This window comes from Gavia stellata, chromosome 29 (assembly GCF_030936135.1).
Source record: "Gavia stellata isolate bGavSte3 chromosome 29, bGavSte3.hap2, whole genome shotgun sequence".
Taxonomy (NCBI): Eukaryota; Metazoa; Chordata; class Aves; order Gaviiformes; family Gaviidae; genus Gavia; species Gavia stellata.
The window spans coordinates 4,996,438-5,018,470 of record NC_082622.1 but is presented as its reverse complement, the minus strand read 5'-3'; the positions used below and the strand labels follow the sequence as shown (position 1 = coordinate 5,018,470).

Genomic DNA, 22,033 nt, shown 5'->3' with positions numbered 1-22,033 from the left:
GCCCCAGAACATCAGATCTTCACTTCACAGGCAGATTACCACGAGGTTACTGGGGAAACACCTTCAGAATCCCTCCAGCTTAATCCATTAACACTTAAAATAGAGCTAAATTTCACGTGCATTTTGGATGCGCAATTTGGTACCTCCACGTGATATTCTAAAGGCTGTCTCAAGGACACCGTTTGCAAAAACTCGAACAAATGCTCCCCACTGAAGGCAGAAGAGCCATGATTTTTACAAATACCATTATCAAGTCAGCATCTTCACACAAACCCAAACCCCCAGTTAGCAGCAACTCTACTGTACAGGGCGTTTGCAGGTCAGGTCTCCCTGCCTGTCCTTTCAGTAAGCCCTTCTGGGAAGGGAAAGCAGAAGAGAAACAAAAGGAGACACCTCAAAACCTACTTTAACCTCAGCAGAGATGACAGCAACCTTCCTACTCCTCCCAGAGCCACCAGGGAGTTCAGTTTAATTTGCCTTTCAAGGGCATTCCTGCACAGGCTGCGCTGAGCTTTGCATATTACGAGGGGCACATTTGTGCCTGGAATACTAATCCTGGCAGCCCGTCGCCGCTGGACACTCACTGTATGCACCAAGGACATCTGTCATCGCCTGACAGCACGGCTGGAAGCACCTCAGCCTGTATGGGGAGGGATCCTTCTGAGCAAAACACTAAATCCACAATCAGCTGATCATTAATAGAACAAGCATAAAAGGCACATCAGAGGAAAAAAAAAAAGTGATGCCGGGTTAGCACAAGAGGGAGCAAAGTCAGGCCTCCCAGCATTGCCACAAGGCTGCCAAAGCAGGAGCGCACGTCTCTGCCTGTGCTAAGAAACAGGCACATTCTCACCGAAGCAACGGATTAAGTAGTGCAGATCCTGCTGCCAGCGTTAACTAGGACTGGCTAATTGGGAAGCTGTATTCTGCAACGGACAGTTTGAGATAACCTGCCCTGCAGAACAGAAAATTACTTTTATCCTCTACTGTCAGACGTTTCCCAGGTACGTAAGCCTGAGAAAACTTGGATTTTGCATTTTCTTTAGTACGACACATGCTACAGCTCCTCTGAATATTCATGGCCTCAGAGCGCTCAGACATTCCCTGGGCCTGACAGCTGTGTGAAATTCCTCTGTTACCGGCACAGCGCAGCTCCTTTCTCTGCTCCGGGATACACCGCTTCGCAGCCCTGCCGCCTGCCCCTTGCTGCTGCTCAGCATCGCAGCGAGCAGAAGCACGGCCTTTGTCTGGCTTGTTAGTTCAAACGCTTCACTTTTTCTTTTTTCCAGCTCTTCGTACCAATCTAAGAATATATTCTTGTTCCATTGACCCGTCTCTGAACTCTCAGCAGAAAGGTGATGGCTTTTTTCCAGCTAGGCAGCTAATCCATCCGTAATAGAAAATGACTGCTCCGCAGCCATGCTGTAGTATTTCTACACTGTTTTCTACCCTGTTTCTTCAGTCTTAACGTGCTCTCTGCTGAAGCGGGGAATTTCATCTGTCCCAGCTCTGCCCATGTGCTCACTCTGTTGCACCCTCCTGAGGGTGCGGGTCCCACAGCAACACAAACCGACCTAAGTCCAGACTCCAGACCTCCTCCCATGCCTTCCCACCGCTTCCTTGCGCCAGCACTGATGCAGCCATCCAGGGAGCAGTCAAAGCTGACCCAGATGCAAACTAAGCACTTTCAGAGGAGTGCGCGGTGGCTTGGGAAGGACCGGACCATGACAGCCCCAGCTCCAAACACTAAGTCACCATGAAGCTGCGCACCATTGTGCCACTGTTTTTTCCAGCCTGGGGCAATTCACATAATTCAACTACAAGCTTTACTGATTAGCAGCTCACCCACTTTCTCATGGTCTCATTTTCAGCAATCCTCACCCAGACCTCTTGAACATTACACTTCCAGCTTCCTCCACAGTGAAGCTCATTAGCCGTACCACTCTGTCCTCGCAAGCGCTTCTGATCTCAGATGGCTCATCTCCTCCAGCAACACTGAGTGGCTTCCTTCAAAAGACTAAGGGATGTTTCCAAAAGTCCAACTAAAAACCAAGCCAATGTCAGTTGGTTTTCCCCCAACTAAACTAGAAAACTGACAACTGCTCCAAAGAGAAGTGGCACATTACTTCTCCGCAGTATCTGCTAACAGGCTTGCCTTAGGCGCGGAAAGCCAGCTTCCATGCTGGCTCAGCTCTAAATCACCAGTCCAGAGAGGGACATGACAGCAGCTGGGCAGCTACTACAGGGCTTTTCCTGTAATGAGACAAAACCGGAGGCTGTCTTGGAAAAAAAAGCATGTGGGGGAGAGAAAGGATGTTCTTAATAACAGCCTTGAACTGTACCCATCAGTTGGAGGGAGAGGGAAAGGGAAGTGTTAACAAACACCCGGTAGCCTGAGGAACAAGGTCCTGCATGAATACAGGCCATTACCGAGCGCTCAAGTGACATACCCATGGAATGAAACCAAGCTCACTTGACAACCTCCTAGAAAATATTTTATTTTAACCTAATATGGTGCTAGTAACAGGCAGTCAATAAACAAACTAATACTAATTCATTATGCTAGTTCAGTCCTTTGCTTTGCACTGGTTTTAAAATGTTAGGTACCACAGCAGCACCCAGAAGCCCAAATCCCAAGCAGGTCCTCGCTGGACCAGATGAGTCTAGTGAGGGTCTGCTCCTGCCTGCAAGAGCTCACAATTGTAACAAGAAAAAGTGGACAAGAAGAGTAAGTCTAGCTGGGAGACCGAGGCCAGGCACCGAGCAGCCTGCTCTTCATCAGGCAGGTTATCCAGGGAGGTTCTGAGCTTTCATCCCTGGCTTGCCAAACTTTCCTCGAATGGTTGAACCAAGCCATCAGAAGGACTCTTCTCAGCGCATCAAACCCAGTTGCAGATGTTTCTGAAAGGCTGGACTCACAGCAAAAACCTCCCCAGCTGCCCCACCAGACCTGGTTGTCCATCCCTTTTTATAAACGCAATTTAAAAAAAAAAAAAAATCAACATTTTATTCTCTCACCAATCAATTACTCATTGCAGGAAGACAGATGAGCAGATTTTCGCAAAGCTGAGATAACTCCACCTAATGCTATGGGTATGCTGTCCACAAAGCCCCATGAAGTCCCCAGGGGAAGGGCTAAAGTAACTCAATTTATCTGCCAGCCGTAAGATTAAGAGCGTGGTAAAAAATATTAAAATTCTGTTCTACAAAGCAGAATAACTCAACAGAACAGTTCTCCCAAGGGGCAGCTTATAGCACGGGTGCACAGACGAGAGTTTAAGTATCACAAGGGAAATTCTTAAAAACCCTAAACAGATCAACCATGCCCAGTGCACTACTATAAATTACAAGACAAGGTGTGAAGGCAGAGTTCACCTCTTGTTGGACCGAGCAGTGGAGAGGGGAAGAGAGAGATATACAAGCCCTTCTCCAGGTCAGAAGAAGCCAAAAAGCTTGTCTGTTTTTCTGACTTCATCTAATAAAAATCAACTCCACCTAAAAAAATCATGGTTTGCTCGTGTCCTTCAGTTACCATGGTTTGAACATCTTTTGCTACAAATGGGCATGCTGATTTCAAAATCCTCCAAGCAGCCTCTGCTGACCCAGTCTGTTCTGTGCTAATCACGGCCAGAGCAACGGAGAGGTCAACTCCCGTGCATCCTGGAGGTAAATCAGAATATTCCCCCTCAATAAAATGACACAGATTAAACCAAGTTGTTCTCACAGCCTAATGCGGCAACACATCAATGAACAGGGTGCAGCGATAATTAACAGCCCTGCAGTTTTTCTCTCTTCGCAAGGATCCCAAGACTTCAGACTGGAACACGGCTTGCATTTCTTCACTTGCTGGAAAGCAATTGCTGTTGAGCAGGAACACAGCAGCTGCTTCGCACAAAGAAAGGGTTTTGTGGAAGAAGTGACAAACATCCCATGGAAACAGTGGGAAAAATCAGAAAATAGTATAACAATTATAAATGCAATTTAAACGGAACACTAGAATGACTGGGTCTGAGAAATCTAAATACAGTACATATTACAGCAAATGAAACCAGTGGCTTTTTGTCACCGATTTAACAGTTGATAACTGGCTCCCCATGAAAACGGCAAATATTTTTCAGCAGCGTGGTAGCTGCCTGTGGGTGGCACAGTAATATAACATTACCAGAGAGGAATTGGAAAGGGAAGGGAGCTGCATCCTCTGTGGCTGCAAGATGTGGTAGGCGAGTGGGTTTTTTTCATCACTCGCGCAAAGTAAACCTTAAAAATACTCATCGACACACTGTGCAGAACATTGAACTGTTCCAGACCCACCTTCGCTCGCAGCTCTGCTACTGAACAGCACATTTGACTCTGGACAAGGCCCTTTGTCTATCTGTGCCTCGGTTTCCCCCTCTTCAAGAAGGAATTAACTTATTTTGTAAAGCAATTCAAAACCAAATGAAAACATGCGATACTCCATTTCCTAGAAACTGCTAACCTTAGACAGGACTCCCACAGCAGCACCTGGACACCTTACTCAGCTAACAAGCCAAACACAGCAAGTTTTTTTCTCATAGTTCTACTTGAAACAGATCATACAAAGTCCAAAAAGCCACCTATAGCCTCTCCCAGGTGTTTCAGTTCACTGAATGAGCCATATTTACCAAACCTTAAACAAAAAAGCCAGCTGCCTATAGGAAAGCATGGCACAGAGATGAACACAGCATGACTTCTAAGCCAGCTCCCAGTGACAAATGCTATTTCTATTTAGCTATCAGCATGGTAAACACTTATCATTCGCCTCCAGACCTTTTGGCAGCTGATCAACCACTCTGGAGGTGTGCATGCACGCAGGGGAAAAAACCTGCGGTACAAATATAGCAAACCAGCTTCCCTACTCACTGTCCTTGAAGCAGCTGAAGGGCTTGCCTCCACCAAAATTATCTTCCTGATAAAAGCAGAGGGGAAAATTAAAGCAGAATGGCTGATTCGTGCAGAGGACAGATGTTCTTGTTCTTATTGTCGTGAAAGCTGACGTAGGACTAAGAGCATCCAAAGGGAGGTAGCAAGGCATGGCTATTCCTTGATCAACCTCCCAAAAGATGGAAGCCCTACATCACCAAGAACAAGAGACTACCAACCCTCTGGATTCCTGACTGACAGCTAAACTGTAAAACTTTAGATTTACCTCTACTGTCGAGGAGATGTGGAAGTTTTTCCCTAGAAGGGGTGACAGATGTTCTCATCACCTGCATGTTACCACACGTCTGTGTGCAGCTGGTATTTAGTGCCCCATCCTCTCAAAATTCCATTTCATCAGCTGTCTGCCCAACATTTAGCAACGCAGGTTTCAGCTTGGAAGAGTTTCATAAAAAAACAAGATTTTAGCTTGGCTTAGCAAGAAGGCTCAACACCTAACACCTGAACCACAACACTCAAAACTCCCCACCACCACAGCTGCAAAACAGTTCTACTGCAGAAACCTTTTCAATAGGGGAAGATGTACATTTAATTGTCAGACAGAATGAACAACACAGCCCGTTTGCGGAGATCAGAGATGAGAACTAAAAGCCACCCAGGGTTGAAATTTTAAAAAAGCCAGAAGACCAAGCTTGATGTAATTAAAACCAGGATATTAAAGATGTTCTAGACATCCACAAGACCAAAACACACTACTTAATCTATCAACACATACAAACCCTCAAAACATGAATGTTAGTAAATTATTATACTGAAGAATGCAAATCACACATTTTGCTATTACCCAGAAAAGTCTTGGCACCCCAAAAGGAGAGAAGGAAAAAAAATTATGTATTTGTAGAGTAGTTTCCACAGAGGATCCCAGTTATCCGAGTACCCAGCTCATTTTTGCACAGTGGGACTTAAGAAAATGAACCAATTCCACAAGCACCTGCTTCAGCATACTGCAAGCAAAAAAACCAATGAATATTTGAAGTGCAGAGCTCATTTGCCCAAAATCTAAGCTGTACTTTTATTTCTCCCTCTTTCCAAAAAGCGTGAGATGACAAACTGAATTCTTGACTACGTAAGGTCCCATATTAGGAATAACTTTATTGCTGCTCGAGCCACCATAGCACCAGAGCATCCCTAGCTAGCTACAAAAATACCAGCTGAGCTTCTGCAAATCTAGACCACAGCCCAATCTCTGCACCAGAGCAAGGTCTGGATAAATTAATTAGTGCAGTGATAGGAGGCACACAGGAGATCGGGAAATGCCTGGAGTCCAATTCACCTTTCAGAGAGGGTTATGCTAGTGTAAAGGGAATGCATTCAGGAGTGTGGTCCCTATTCCTCAGACCTGTGAATATTAAGAACAGTAAGTCTCGAGATGCCTTTTTTTTTTCCTAAAGGCTATAAAACAACATATTAAACATTGAGCATCTAAGATTCAAACCCAAAAGTCAGCCTGACTGCCTTAAACCACCCTAAATGCAGGCCACCAGGATCCATTGTCACCCAGATCTTTTCCAGCTTGTTTCATTGTCACAAAAACACTAACCCCAGCTTTTTTTAAGGGAGAAAACGTGGCAGACACGGGGCTGCAGAAGGTCTCCCTTCCAAAAGCAACTGAAGGTCAGCTTGCAGCTCCTGTGAAATCCCAGCCCCGGCAGCACCACACTTGTTTCAACTCTGGAACTGGCATGTTTCCATCATGTCTTTCTGCACAACCGATTTCAGTACAATGGGGCTTGTCAGAAATTAAAATTCCTTTGTGATCAGTACATACCTGCTCATACAACAGTTTGTTCTCGTACCACACCTCGCAGGGAATTTCAATTTACTCAAAAAACCTCTAACCAACTCTATCTATACAGAACCATGGACACAAATAGAAATGAGAGGATTACTGACTTGAGGGTGAAGAAACTGCAGGAGCCCAAAAGCATGGGACAGCTTGTCTGAAGCTAAGATCCAATACTGCAAAGCAAAGCAAGCTCATGATAGAAATAAACACACTGCCAACTTGCACTCGACTGTACAGACGAAGTTACATTTTTTCCCCCCAATTTTAACAATTATTTTCCAGCCTTTTTGAATTTGTACAAAGACCAATGAAGAATCTCGCACCTCCACCACAAAAGACTGATCAGAGATAATCATCACATTTGTTAGGTCTCAGCACTGCACACAGCACTGATTCAGAGAAAAGGCTGTACTGTTTCCGAGGTAGCCTACACCTTTTGAAGTAGCAAAAGCTGCTTTTAACAACCCAACAGGACCTCCCAAGAAAAACTGCATCTAATGAACAAAATCCATTTTAACCTGACAAATGCTACCGCAAACACAAACTCGGTCCTCGGTTTGTAGTTGTCTGCCATGAAGCGTAAGAGTGGGCTTGTTTGGATGTATCAGCAACAAAAACCTCCATCCTTGTCCTAGCATTAAAGCATGCAGTTGAGGACTGTGGGTTGCATATATCATCTGGGCTATATATAATCTGCGTCTGCATTGCTTTATAACACACACGCAAAAGGCGTCTAATAATAGGGTTACTTATTTACCTCTGACTTCCAGGGTAAAATACAAAACAACTTTGCCTTAGTTTTGTGGTTTCCATTGTCGTCAAACTTTTCATTGAAAACAACATAGCCGAGCACACACTGCAACACTGCAGTAATGCCCCCGTAATTACGACTCGATAGACGATTTCATTCGCAACCACCATTTCCTCACCTAAATGAGGCCACTCTTCACCTCAGCCACTGCAAAGCCAGTTGGCGAAGCGTTTCTTTTCGCCTCTTTTTAAGAAGCGACAGGAATGAGTTTAGCCGCTATCAAAGCACTAAAACGAATCTGTCAGGAAGCTCACCTGAACTCTGAAAAAGCCATCAGCAGTTGGGGCAGTAGCTGAATTTCCAGTCCTGCCATACGGGTCTTTCCCAAGGCACCTCGCACGCTTGCTCCCCGCCGCACGCCCGACTGCTTCCTGGGATAAACAGAGCGCAGGGTACACGCAATCTGATTAAACGCCACGCTTTCACCGGTGCACATTCGAGTACATAAAACAGGCACCTCTAATCAAATTCCATACCAAAAGGCAACACAATGTTCCCACTTGGAAAAATGCGAGATACAGGAAACCTGTGCTGTGTAGGTGTCTTTATCAATTTAAAGTATAGAGTCAACACTCGTTAACTGGATGCAGCTCAGCTATTTAAAATTAAATCTCTTTCTGAATGGACACTCTGGAATCACGTCATTGAGTCTACAGGAGCCTTAAAATTCACCTTTTGATTCAGATTTTGCCAAACAGTAAGCAGTTCAGGTAGAGTTTGCAATTCAGTTGTAGCCTTATTTTTTCCTTCACAGTCTCACTACAGTAATTTCTAATTACTTCTGATTAAGATATCGAATTTCCTTAAAGAAACCCTCCCCAGGCAATTTATTATTCTTGTGTTCCACAGCTCCAGCTTTAATAAAAACGTGCCCGAGCCATAAATAGGAAAACAGAGAAATTAATTCCCACTACTGATCTGGCAAATTCTTTATAACCTAAGTACAAGCAGCAAGGCATCCCACCATGAAAATAAGCCCATAAAGCTTCTGAACGAGAACATTTCCTTTAAAAAAATCCTTTGTAGTTCTCGTTGCTGTGCATGAAGCTTATGAAGCAGCAACACTGTCTGCATGAGGATTGTGCTTACTACAGCAATCTGACCTAACATGCCCCAAGTCGATTCTAGTCTCAGGAGAAAGCTGTGCCTTTCCTCATGCTCTTCCAAATGCTTCCGGATAGGGATCAATACCATTGCTAATTCACACACGGTCATTCATCTTTCAGACCTGTTGGAGATTTTGGACTGGGACACTCCCCCAAACCTCAGGGAGGATGATCTTAAAGGCGGTGGTGATCTCCCGAAACTCCACCACAAACAGGAATGTTTCTTTCAGCCTGCTCTCATTCTCTCATTGCCATTCTACCAACTCTCAATTTAGAGATGGCAATTTCCAGCCAACACATTTAGCTGCATTAAGAGCTCAACAAACTATCACCGCTTCTTTTCAGCCACAAAAGGACCTTCTACCATAACAGTGGCTAGAAGAACACCCAACTGAACAAGCAGATCTCACGTGGTGAGATGCCTTGCAGGTGGGCAAGTTGATCCAGTCCAAGAAACTCAATTCAGTGAAAACCACTCTTCTACCAACTGTGCAAAATTAAACAAGAGGAATCAACTTCAACAGCAACCACCAGATCAGTGAACAGATAGGACGTGGAAGGAGAAAGCATCGAGTGTCTCAAACACTTTTCCAAAGCACAGAAGCCGCTAGCTGAGGAAATGCCTTCAGATGGGGTGTATGAACTGTAAGCTCGCTGGAGCTGGCTCTCTGCTCTGCATACCTGGCATGGTGAGCTCCCGGTTCACAAGCAGAGGATCCCCCACACACGAGAGACGCCTCAGACGGGAGCGCTCGGGGTACGTCCGGCAGCTCACAGCCCTGCCTCGGGAACCAGCACACCTGGGCGGTTTGTCAGATCGCTTGACTTTGGATCACCTTGAATAAATCCATCTAAGAGCTAAGCGAGAATTATATACGCCTCGCAGGGTGATATAATAGAAGTCCAATATGAGAAAGAGCCTGTGAGGAGCTTCAGAAGAGAATTAAAATCCAATAAGGAAAAAATCCTTTAAAAATGAGCAGCTTGAACTGTAAGCTATGACTTTCTGGTGACCTCTCTTGTACACCAGATTCAGCCCTTCTGTTCTGTTCAAGTGCTGTGTCCTTGGACATCAGAGCAGGTTCGCTAAGACACTCCCTGACCCCCCAACACACACACTCCCAAGCACAGCTTTCAACAAGCCAGAAACTGCTGGTTTGCTCAGCAAACAAGACCTTTTGATAGGTAACCATGAGGAATGGTTACAAAAGTACTCCCCATTCCCTCCACCAGTGCTCCCAGCAAATTTTAAACAAGAAGGTTTCTGGGAATGGACTTAACTATATTTTGGAGCAACAAAATAGATGAAAAGGGGTGAAATTGAAAGGAGGATGTCATCACTTAAAAAATGTAATATGGAAAAGGCATATTAAGAAAGAATGTTAACACTAGCAGGACCTAGATCCATACTGAGACATATAAACCAGAAATAAACAAAAAGTGCTTTACTATGCTTTTAAGACTTCAAAGGTAGCTCTGAGTAAGCCTCAGGAGTTCGAAGTATCAGGCAGCCACGAGTATAAGCTGACAGCATTTCTGGAAATGTAAAAATATGCTGAAATCATGTTAGGATTGTATCCTTACCTACAGCTGGAAAACTTACTCATTTTAAATGAAAGCTGACATCAGTCATGTGAAACACACCTTGGTTCGGTTCTTATAGAAGGTAGCAGGTGGTGAAATACTCCATTTTAAGGAGAAGGAAGGTTTTTCAGCATGGCCCATGCTTCCAAGGAGATGTCGGTAGCCACAGAGAGACTGCACAACACATACCCACTCATGTTCAACACTTAACCCTGTTAGATGTGTCCGCAGAAAGCCACACAGCTGAACGCCCTCTCCATCCCTACTCCAGCACAACATGCCCTTCTAAGGAACAAAACCCACTATTTTCCCACTGCTGACAGTCATCTCCAGCACGTACACTGCGACGCAGCACACACGCAAGGGTACGCATTCAACAGACTTGCTGCATACCTCTGCCACGCGAGATAAGGAGCTCTCGGTCCCTGCATGTGGGGATCGCGTGGCTGCACGTAAACGCCCAGCACACCGTCACTTCTCACTTCCAAACGTCAAGCCAAGCTGTTCTAAAAGGACACCTCGTAGCAAGATGGCCAAAGGAAGTGTTTGCGCAGATTATACTGACCTACAGTGACAGCTTTATTAAAGGAAACTCTGTTCTGCAATAAAAAGGGCATTGATGAATAGCTATTTTGATGCAAAAAGGAACCGAAGCTTGATCCGATCTGACTCAGCTTCACTCTGTAAATTAATGACGCTTACAGCAATCTTCGGAATCGATACGTATCTTTTCCCCTCTGACATAAGTCAGACAGATGATATAATTCATTTGAAGGCCACAGAAAGTATTTGTCAGCCAGCTTTGAGCTTTGCCTATAAACAGACATTTCCTAAATTACTTCATCTGAGGAACACTTCAATTCACAAAGAGGTGTCCACAAAAAACAGTGTTTAGATACACAACAGCTGCCCAACAGCAATAAACAGCTCCCCCAAAATACAGCGAGCTGTAAAATGCCCACACACAATCGAACACAAACCTACAGCAGCTTTCACCGGGACTTAAGCTAACAGGTTTGCACTCTCACACCCCAACGGCAAGGAATGAGCACGCAGAAAGCTACAGGAGCTCTGCCAACTATCAGTCATTTGCTTCACTGGAAATTTATTTGCTGGAACCTGCAACTGCACCTTCTCTGCAGCCTCTCCTGTCCCTCCAGATGGGTCAGGGAGCTCCAGGCAAAGGCAGCCCACGGACCGAGCTGTAACTGCTCTGCAGCAGGGACTAGCTAAGACCACTCAACCACAGCACCTTCCACCTCCATCCCAGTTTCGGCAGCCAAAGGGAACGTAGTGACTGATTTCTCCAACTGCCCTCCCCATCACTAAGACTTCCTTTCAGTCTGGGGTTAGGTCTGCCTATTAACTATCTTGCTGCAGAGTCAAGCTTTGAGTAGCTTTTACCATAGCACAAACTAACGAGGTCTTTATGTCACATACCTATATTTGCAGCAAAGAGAGCGCACCACGAAAAAGAACCAAAGCACCCCAATTTCCCCGATGTCTTCCAAAAATATAACATTGTAGTGCATTTGGGAAAAAATAAGCTTTTGTGAGGAGAAAGCACTCATCTAGGTGAGCCAAAAGAAAGAACAGGCTTCCCACAAAAATTAACAGGCCTGAGGAAGAGCCCCCCCCCCAGGAGCAAACCATCCTAACCCTGTAGAGTTCAGCGTAGCTCTTCCATGCCTGCAGCATCACAGCTCTTTCGGGTTAGTTTGAACTGAAAACGAAACTGGAGAAACAACTAAACCTGAAAGCTTCCTCGAGGGAGCAATTCAGTGCCAAGCACCAGGTGAGGGCATGCAGGCACAACCACCAAACACAGGCCAGAGCAACGGCACTTGAACCCCAAAATACCTCCGCGTAGAAGGCAATGAAAGCCGCAGTTTCGCAGGCGCTTGGCAGCCACAGAGCAGCTCTGCCTGCCCTCCTCTCTGCTGGCATCAGGAATCTCATCAAGCAGCTGACCCCAGGCAAAACCAGCCTGGTGCAGAAACAGCTGGTTTTAATCCAATTCAGTTCCTCAATTTGTTTGTCACATGGCCCACAAGCAGTGGTTTGAGTGTAAGGGAAGGGGGTGAATACACAGAACCTCGTCTTCAGCAGCTATAGCAGTTTTAGGTGTTGACACAGCTGCAACCCAAAATAGGGGTCTCACACTGGAGAGCAGTTTGCTGCCACAGAGAAGGGGTACGATTGGGTTAGAAAGGCATCAAGTCAGGCTTCCCAGCACCACAAACAGGCTTAAAAAATCTGACATGAATCATCAGAGCCTGCCCACTCCTCTATTCCTTTTTCCATAGCAAACACCACAGGAAAGGTGCCATCCTTATCTTTCCATGCTGTCTGAGCCAGTTAGATCACCAAGCCACGAGCATCTCTGCTGGATACTCTCAGAGTATCTAATATTCTGACAAAACAGGATTGTTTACTCATATTTATAAGATGATTTGAGATCTCTGCTACAAAACTATTAAGCTCCTCCGATACACTTCAGAGCAAAAACCTGAAACACCAACAGATCCCAACGCGCCAGGATTTGCCAGCCCCAGGTTTTGAAGTGAGCAGGACCTTGCTGTTCATCACCCAAGGCCAGGCATGACCCAGGAATTCCAGTTCAACCAGTTCCACCCTTCCTGCCCCTCATTCCTCCCATTTTCTTGGAACTACAGCAACAAAGCCCTACCCCAATCTACACCAGAATAAACAATTCATTGTAAACCCATGCAGTGGAAAGCCACCTGCTCCCCCGCACAATTAAAAGCATTTCCAAATTCCAGCTCTCCCCCAGCCAGCACAGACAGATGGACACAAGAGGCACGCACGGCACAGAAAGCCCGCTCCACTTCCAGCAAAGCCTTTGTACTGCAGCGGCCTGAGACACAAAGCCTAATGGCAGAGTCTGCCTCCACAAGAACTGTTTTGTTAAGGGATCACAACATAAATCAGCAATCCTCCAGCCACAAAACCAGCTCAAACACACACGTAGGCCAATTAAACTTGCAATCCGCTAAAACACACATGCACTCTGACTTCTGGGGACTGTGGCTCTCAACTAGCAGATCAGGTCCTGCAATCTAGCTAGAGCTGACATATTACCTGCCCCAGATGTCCCCAGATAGCAACAGTAAATGTGACTAAATTTAAAATGCAATGGCTCAGTCATCACCACAGACAACTACAGATTTTCACTTTCTTGCACACCCTCCTCCCATTCAATACGATGTTACAGGAAGGAAATAACCCCTTTGCAAAGGAAGCGATAGCCCTGAGAGCTGGCAATAAAATGCTGAAATGGGAGCCGATCTTCCGCCTTGCTCACTCCTGCAGGACCTGCCCTCAACAACGTAATCCCTCAAGTCTGCAGGTATTTAGGCTAGACCTGGATTCTCAGCAGGAACCAGGCTGCACAATGCAAATGGAGCGCCTGGCCACCAGAGACTGCCGATGATTCAAACAGATACTTGCCGCTGCCTTTGCCAAGACAGAAAATCAGTGCGAGAGGCTGTTCCTGTAGTGCTTTGCAATGCACACCAAGTACAACAAGCACCAGAGACCGAAATCTCCTTCCCTTCTCCCCTACTTGTGGTCTCTATGTGCTGTTTAGGAAATCTGCCTCTCTGCAGTACACTTCCATTTGAAACACTGGCTATTGACAGGACTGGATTCCCGGCGTGGTTAATCATTTCCCCAGCAGATCCGAAGCAGATCTGCTACGCCATAGCTCCCGGGCCCCTTGCGACGCTGCGGCCAGCATAGCAGCGACCCATGCGCAGGCAGAGCCCTCATTCACCCACGCAGCGCTGCCCTCCGTGCCTCCCTCCCTCTCCGCAGCCCAAGCACGAGGGGAAGAACTGGTGACCATGGTGCTGTGTGGCTCACGTGGCCTAAGCACCAATTCTTCCAGTCCCCTCAAGCGTACCAGGAGCTCTATCCACAAGACCCATCCTACCAGCACCGCTCAGGAGCTGTTTCTGTTAACTTCTGGCTTTCAACTCAGATTTCTTTGAAGACAGATGCTAATATCCCTAAAAAAAAAAAAGGTTCACCGATCCAAAACCAAAGACTCATCACTCTTATGAATCACACAACATTATTTCTCCTGCCCGTCAAAACAGAAATGTCTCATCTTGCAAAACAATTGCTGTGGTTGCCCAGGCTCACAAAAAATCTATCCCATCTGTTAAAAAGCCGAGTGCACTGAATGAAACTATTTGACAAGCACTCTGCTAAAAGACAGCAAACATTTCACCCCACAATGGCTACTTCAAACACAGTCAAACAGCAATTGCAAGGGAGCTCAGCTAGTATCAGCCATGAGAAACACAGCTTTCTAGCAAGTCATTCTTTTTGAAGACAGAGCCTGTGGGGACACCGAATTTAACTCAAGCCTGCAACTGCGAGAAAGCTCCACAGATGCAGGTTTAGAAGATCTCACGTGCCAACTACCACAGTCAGAAAGCAAGGACCAAACTGCTTCTGCTTTCAAAGCTATAACAAAAAAGGGCAAATAAACCAGAACCTCCACTTTACCTGCAAAGTCTGTTCAACAGGCAAAGCTTCTCTGATCTCCGACCGCAAGGGACAGGCATGGAAGGGACACCTACAATAATACAGGAGCTAATCACCACACAGGGTGAGACACTACCACCACTGATGGAGCTGAGCCGCATGCTGACATGCACCACCCCAGCGCCTCGTGCACCACATTCCCAACTGCTTTACTGGCCATTTTTGAGCAGCAGTTTAACCCCAAACATGATTCATCTTGGGGACACGGGCAGAAGTCAGTCTGCTACTGGTGAACCCAGCACACAGCAAGTTAAGCGCAATGATTTTTAACCAGCATCTCCCTGACAGCCTGTTGGCAATGGACACATTCTCCTTCTGTTTAATGCAGATACAAATCCGTTCCCAACAGACTCCTATTTCAGCTGCCCTCGCTGTCAGAGGCAAGTCACATGCCATATCAGAACCAGAATTTTGGATGAGAAAACTTTATTTGCTTCTAAAGCGTTCATGCTGAAAAGGGGTGCAAGGATGAGCAGAGCGGATGATCGATGCAGGCAAACAGCACGAGCCATCACGCCTTCCCAAGAGCAACCACTAACACTGACTTCAGAGGAGGCTTTGCTGAAGCCCAACTCATTAGCAGCATGGTCAGCCATCCCAGAAGTGCTGCGCGCTGAGGACACATCCAGCTAACGCACTTCTCCACAATCAACACTGCACTCTAAGTTCAAGGATGCACCGTATTTTTATAGGACATGAAAGCGAGACGACATGTGGCTTTAAAAACACAAAGAAACATTATCCACTGCATTATCTTGATTATGCAAATCAAACCCTTGCTACTGGCATTAAGAATGAAGGCTCAAATAGCTTCCTGTAGCAAAGTCACCTTGGAAATACCTAAGAATCTGAGCTTTCAGTAAGACAGGACTAAACTTCAGTTGTAAAGAGTGTCCCAATAACTTATGAGCCAACAGATAATGTCAAACCCCAAGGGAACGATTTGTGGAGAGCACAGGAGGACTCACCATCATCTGCCCATAGATGACGAGGTAGTTCGACTATCTTAACTGATAATCAAAAGGTAGTAAGCTAAACATCTCACAACACCACAAGAAATCCTACTCTTCACATTTACTTACCAACGCAGCCACACAGCATGGTACAAACAAACCTCAAGAAATCCTCATGGCAAGTATTAAAAAAAAGCTAGAGTTGTTTCAGTACTCATTACACACACCACAAACGCAGAATATCCTTCAACATTAGTCCCCTATAAAAATGACACCCATCAGCAGAACACATTAAGGAATCGGCCATAATATTCGTGAAAAACTTGCAATGAACTGAAAGTGAACTCCACCCTCTCGTTAAAGATTTAACTGCTGTAGAAACTATGATTAAATACACAGGGCCATGAATCAGCTACCTGAAATGAAGGTACGCCTCAGCAATCATGGCAGTGCCCAGCACTAGCAGGCAGACTGACATTTCGGTCACTGAAGACAGCCCCGTGCCCCAGCATCCCAAAACTGCAGCATCGTGCAGACAAGCAGCTTTAAGACACTTCACAGTTCCCGTGATCGTTTAATCTTTCTTACCTTTTGGGTTGTTTGGTTTAGGGGCTTTCTGTTTTTTGGCAGTGCTCAAAGCTGCACACACTCATTACAGGAACAGAGCGAACAGTTTCCAAATCCATTTTGACACAACTGGATAAAGCACCTAAAAACAACCCCCAGATGCCTCTGGACCAGCTCTGTCTCTCCACAGCATTTCCAATCGAGCCCACAGGAAAGCTGGAGGAAGATGGTAGGGCTTACCAGCAGTTCCCCAGTCTAGAGTCTGAACAAAGTGGACTTAAAAGAGGTTTAATTTTCCTAGAGACTAATGCTCTCAAATCATAATACATTCTCCAAAAGAAGATATCCATAAATTTACTAGTTAGAAATGTTAATATATCCAGTGCTTATGCAAGGACTGCTGCTCTCTCCATGCAAGAGCATCACCTATACAATTTCATATTAAAGGAGAAATAGATTTCTGCTAGTTTCTCCCCCCACCTCCGTTTCCACACTGAAATGTAGCACAGCAGCTTTATAAATACCACTTGCCAAGGGCAGCAGTAATTTACTGAAGAGTCAAAGCAAACTTGTTCCTATTACACTAGGAAAGCTCTGAAGAATCCTCCCCTGCAAAGGAACTTCACACAGAAAACAAGATCCACAGGCAGAAAAGTCCAGTGTGAAACCTGGAAAAACACTCAAATAAAAAAAATGCAGAGCTAAAACTTCAAATTACACATTCATAAAATATAGGACATGGTGCAAATTAAGAAACAACTTCTTGAACACTGCTGATTCAACCAGAGCACAGCAGCAACACCCATCTGCATTGCCGGACTTACCCAACACATACCTGCTACTCAGGCAAATGCTTCCTCCTGTTATTCATATTCTATTTACTAAAGGTCCCATCTACACCCTGTACGACACGTAGTATGATGGGACCCAGACCAGTATAACCTGGCTCCTAATTATGGCCCTTAAGGCTGAGATGCATTAATATATCCCTCTGGCTATGAACACGAGTATGACTACGCCCTCACTAAGCACACATAATCTTGGAGAAGATAGAGAGGAGGATGAAACAGGTACAGGAAAAAGTGACTGGCCTGACATCAAACAGCACAGCAGCAGCACAGCTGGGAGCTAAATTAGGCCTCCTGTCCACCCAAGCATCCTTATTTTCCCTGTACTCAGTCTAGTTGATAGGTAGACAGAACCCAGTCATTAGAATACAGATTGAAGGCTTGGTTTTGAAGCTAAAAGCAGATGAGAAACAGCACTGATTAATGTAATCGCTAGTGTCAAATTGATTTTGGAGATCCAGCAGTCTCGCAGCACTCCCTCGTTCTGCTTTCCAAGCCCAATGTGTTCACACAGGTTTCTGCATGCCTAACGCTGGTGACCGGACTGCACGCACTGCAACGTGTTCAAGACACCTCAAAAACCTGCTTAGTAAATTAATCTTAAAAATGCCCTGATTTCTTTCCATCAGATGCATTCTGTGTAAGCCCACCAACATCCCCCCCAGAGAAGCTGGATGCTTTCTTAATGCTCCCAAATAACAGCCTCGCTGGGTGAGGTATGGAAGGAGCCAGCCTGAACTGAGATGTCAGCAACAGCAACTGAGCAGCCCGTGCACAAGCAAAGTTTTCCAGCCCAGGCACTTCTCCCTACAAACCCTATTTATCTTCACATTCAAAAAAAAATCCAGTATTTATGAGACAAGTGAAACAGAACAATAACAACAGCAAAAAACACTTCTTGTAATGTTAGGTGTCAGGTTGAGTTAGCAGGTACGAATTTTCCTCACATTTCTCCCCCTCTGCCAGTGCTGGCCCTCTATTAACTGTCTTCACTTTGTTCTGAACAGGTAGCAGAAAAGACAGATGGCCCAAAGCCATTGCTAATTTCAAAACTGCTACAAAATAGCACAAACCAAGAGAGCCTGACAGCACTCATTTGACAATTCCACCCAAAGGTTGATATTACTCTAAAAAGGCGCAGCTGAGCCAAGAGAAATCATGTTTAAACATGCCTGCAGTCTCAGTTTTTTCTGTCAATAATTGTGGGACTTTATGTTAAAAATTGATTTGGAAGTACAAGATGAAAAATTCTATGACCTTGCTCACCTCTGGACCTGATCCACAGCCAGGAAGAGGATACAGATCAAGTTCGGAGCAGAATACAAGCACCAATTTAACTCTCAGCCCAAGGTAAATGAAGTTTCAGAGACCCTACAGGTTACATGCCACTTCTCACCTGCTACTAATCAAAAAATGTAAGTGAAAAAGACTTTGTTTCTAAATATTTGTTCTCTCTTTTGGCATCACACAAACACCCTTTACAGGGGAACAAACCCAAATGGACTTACCAGCCCTTTTCCTACTTCTGCCATTTCCCATCTAGTAGTACATTACACCTGGTTGGCAACAGACAGACTAGACTTATTATCCCCAACAATAAGACCACCCTTGCTGGCACAAATCAGGGAGCCTATCACTTATTTCAGTAATTATTACCCTCCTCCTTCTAGGTCCCAGCTGATAACCTAGGCAGCACGAGGTCACTCCATGCAGGAGCACGGATCAGTAACTGAAATTCTGTGGGTCCATCCGGATTTCCACTGTCAATATTGCAGCAGAGCAGCTTTAAAATGTATTCCCAGAGAACCTCAGGCAGCCTATTCAGCTCAGCCAGCAAAGACCAGTCCAAACCCTCTTCACCCTGCTTCTATCCCTGCGTAAACCCGCTGAAGTCTCTTCTGCCCTAGGATACAAAGGCTTGTTGGTAATAGCTGTACCTGCAAACCCGCTTCCTGCGGATCTTGGCAGTACATCAAACCTGCAAAAACTTTTAGACAGTTCTGGAGGTGAGAGTAATCAATAACACACCCCCACCAGCACTTGTATGCATCTGCAGGGGAGCTCTTGCCAAGGCAGAAATAGCATTGATGGAAATCAGACTTCCAAGCAGGCACCGCTCGAACAGCCGATTACCCCAGACCTATACCAGCAAATTTAGTCAGTGACATAAAAATTACTGATTTGACTTTAAGTAGGAGAAAAGAATTAGACAAGAGAACACAACCTTCACAAAGGCATGCAAGTACAGCAAATGCCAAAGTCCCCTTAAAATTGGCTTAGACAGTTACAGGCTTTGTTCAAAGCTCAAATTCTCTGAAGGCGACGACCTTTGGCTTTTCCCCAGTCCATAAGCACCTCTGGGAACTTCACCTCCCTGAGCACAGTCTCTGCAAACCCACTGAGACATGGCTTGCGATCCTAACCTCCTACCTGAAGGCCACATCTAGCAATAACCTCTTTTTTTGCTAAGACACCCGCTGCAACACGGCATTTATAACACCGAGAGCCCTGAGCACACCCCAGCGCTAAACACTGTGCAGATGCCAAACAAGACAGTGCCTCTCAGACTTTGCTCCAAGTTTACAAATCAAGGCTTCTCAGTAGGACTCGGGCCAAACTTTTCTTGCTTGCACTCTTAAAAGCTAATTGTCTTTAGGGGAAAAAAGTAGGCACAGAGAGATTCACGCCTCCCACAGACAAGTGTAAGGCAATGAAGAAAGCCCATAAGGGGCTGCCTCTGGTTTAAAATCGACGGTGGGGATTAATCTTGATGGATTTTAGACAACTAAATCTATGGCAACACAGCTCTAATTAAGGGGTTCACTTTTGTGGATTGGTTAACTAAAGCTGCCAGCACCTCACTTGTCTGCAAAGAGGTTCGTACTTTTAGCAGAAGCTTTCTGGAGCTGGTGAAGTGAAAAGGTCCAAACCCTCTAGTTTAAGCGCCCTTAGACTTTACCAAAGTCCAATGATCTTTCCCAAATCCGTTTCAAAAGGCATGCAGCTGGAGCAGTTAGACTAGGAGCTTAGCGCAGGAGCGAGAGAAGTGCCAGACTTGCACAAACCGACCTCATCAGTATGCACCTTATTTTGCCCCATGACATTCAGCAGACATGGTTAATTAGTTTGTGATAATGCATTGCCCATCACAACTTCTGAACTTAGCTGTGCAGCTGGTAGGTAAGCAATTCTTAACCGTGTTTTGTAATCAGCATGCCAAAAGCACAAACACAAAAGAATAAAGTTAACAATCTGTTTACCCATTCCCCGCCTCCTCCGATTGCTGCTGCTAGCCAACAGCGTGGGGAAAAAATAATACCTATTTCCAGGATTCAGCAGAGAGAAATCGTTTGGACTGCTCTCAATTTTCATATCTTTGCCACCGGTGCTTCACGTTATTTCACACAATTCATTCAGTTACGAGATGAAGCCTGTTCCTTTGACTAAGAGCATTAAAAGCCTCTCTCTGGAGATAATTAGTCTCCCTCCCCCATCCCTTCCCCAGTGCAACGTGGAAAGAGCATACAGTCATCAGTAAACAAAGAAATTCAAACAGTGTGACAACCAGGCTGTAGCTGGGGACGAAAGCTGCCTCTCACCTCCCTATCTCAGCACAGCTGATAATCAAAAACAAGGCGACACCACAAGCAATAGAACGAGCAACACAAGAACAGTATCTATAGATTAAGGGCTTCGTCATTCAGAAATCAGGAAAACAGCAATTCCTCACTTGCAAGGAGCATAAATACCAATGCATAGTTAGTCATCCCTAGAGGTTTTGCATGGTCACCTTCCAACCCCAAAAGATTGACCTGAGTCATTCAAAACCAGCAGATAAGAGCCAGAATTAGGAAATCTGCAGTCTTTTACTGATGATCCCAAGCCTGTCACCCAGCCATCAGCAAATCACACCAACCTCCACACCTCAGTTCCTTGTGAGATACAAAAACTCCCCCGGGGCAGAGAAAAATTAAGGACAGTCACCATTTGGAAAGCACTTTGAGACCCTCAGCTGAAGACTGACAAAATTCTGTATATTTATATGCCGACTCCTCACTTGGAATCTGCCCTTGGATTTGGGGGCACAGTTTGGAAGGAGTTAAAAACCCCCCAGCCAGAGCCAGCCAAGGGTCTGACTGCTGGCTGGTGCGCTCCCTGCCCGACTAATGCGTGACCCCACTGCGCAGAAAAGAACTGGAAATAGTTATCACCACAGCATTGACAAGTCAGCAAGAGCTACTAATTAAATGATAAAAATAGATCTCTGAAAGGGCTTTTTTCCCCCTCGACACAAAGCCGAGGCCTAACGATGCCACAGTCACACATCCATTAGTTTTCCACTGGCTCCAAACCCACCAGCGAAAAAAAAAAGCATTCTCACACTCACAAAAAAGCCCACACGGCCCTTGTATGCAGAAAATCCCAACTAAACAAAATCAGGGAACCTGTTCTGAACGACATGGAGCATGTCTTCTCTACGCGCACTCCACTCCCACCTTTAATGGTAGCAGGAACAAGATGCCATCTTTGCCCCCAGCAGCCGTACCAGCTTCCTTGCACTCCCTGTAGCCCAAAGTTCTGGTTTTGCCTGAAAAATGAACATGTTTTGAGGTGACCCAGATGACCCCAAGGATATCTGCAATTTGCTCCATGCATGGCATCGCTTAGACCAGAGACAAAAAAGTAGTTATCAGTGCAACTTCCACCGTTGTGTGGGTTTTGCTTTGAGCCCCCCCTCTCCCACTCCCTGCCAGAGACAGCGTTTCTATAGCTCGTAACTGAATATTCATCACCAGCTAATAGACCTGCAAGAACTGCAGTGTCAGCGATTTTTAATACATATA

The 22,033-nt window shown here is 45.5% G+C and overlaps 1 protein-coding gene across 4 annotated transcripts in view; it reads right to left on the bottom strand.

Annotated features, from left to right (window-relative positions):
- PHACTR4 (phosphatase and actin regulator 4) overlaps nt 1-21,707 on the bottom strand; it is a 67,620-nt gene extending 45,913 nt beyond the window's left edge. Inside the window, exons 1-2 of one of the 4 annotated variants that reach the window (XM_059830757.1) lie at nt 10,307-10,326; nt 7,811-7,927 (exon numbers count right to left, since the gene is read on the bottom strand). The gene's annotated coding sequence lies outside the window, so the exon portion shown is untranslated. Of the gene's footprint in view, nt 1-7,810; nt 7,928-10,246; nt 10,474-21,685 lie in introns of those variants that run through there. The other 3 variants (XM_059830758.1, XM_059830755.1, XM_059830756.1) reach the window with 3 other exon arrangements.
- Between the last annotated feature and the right edge of the window lie 326 nt (nt 21,708-22,033).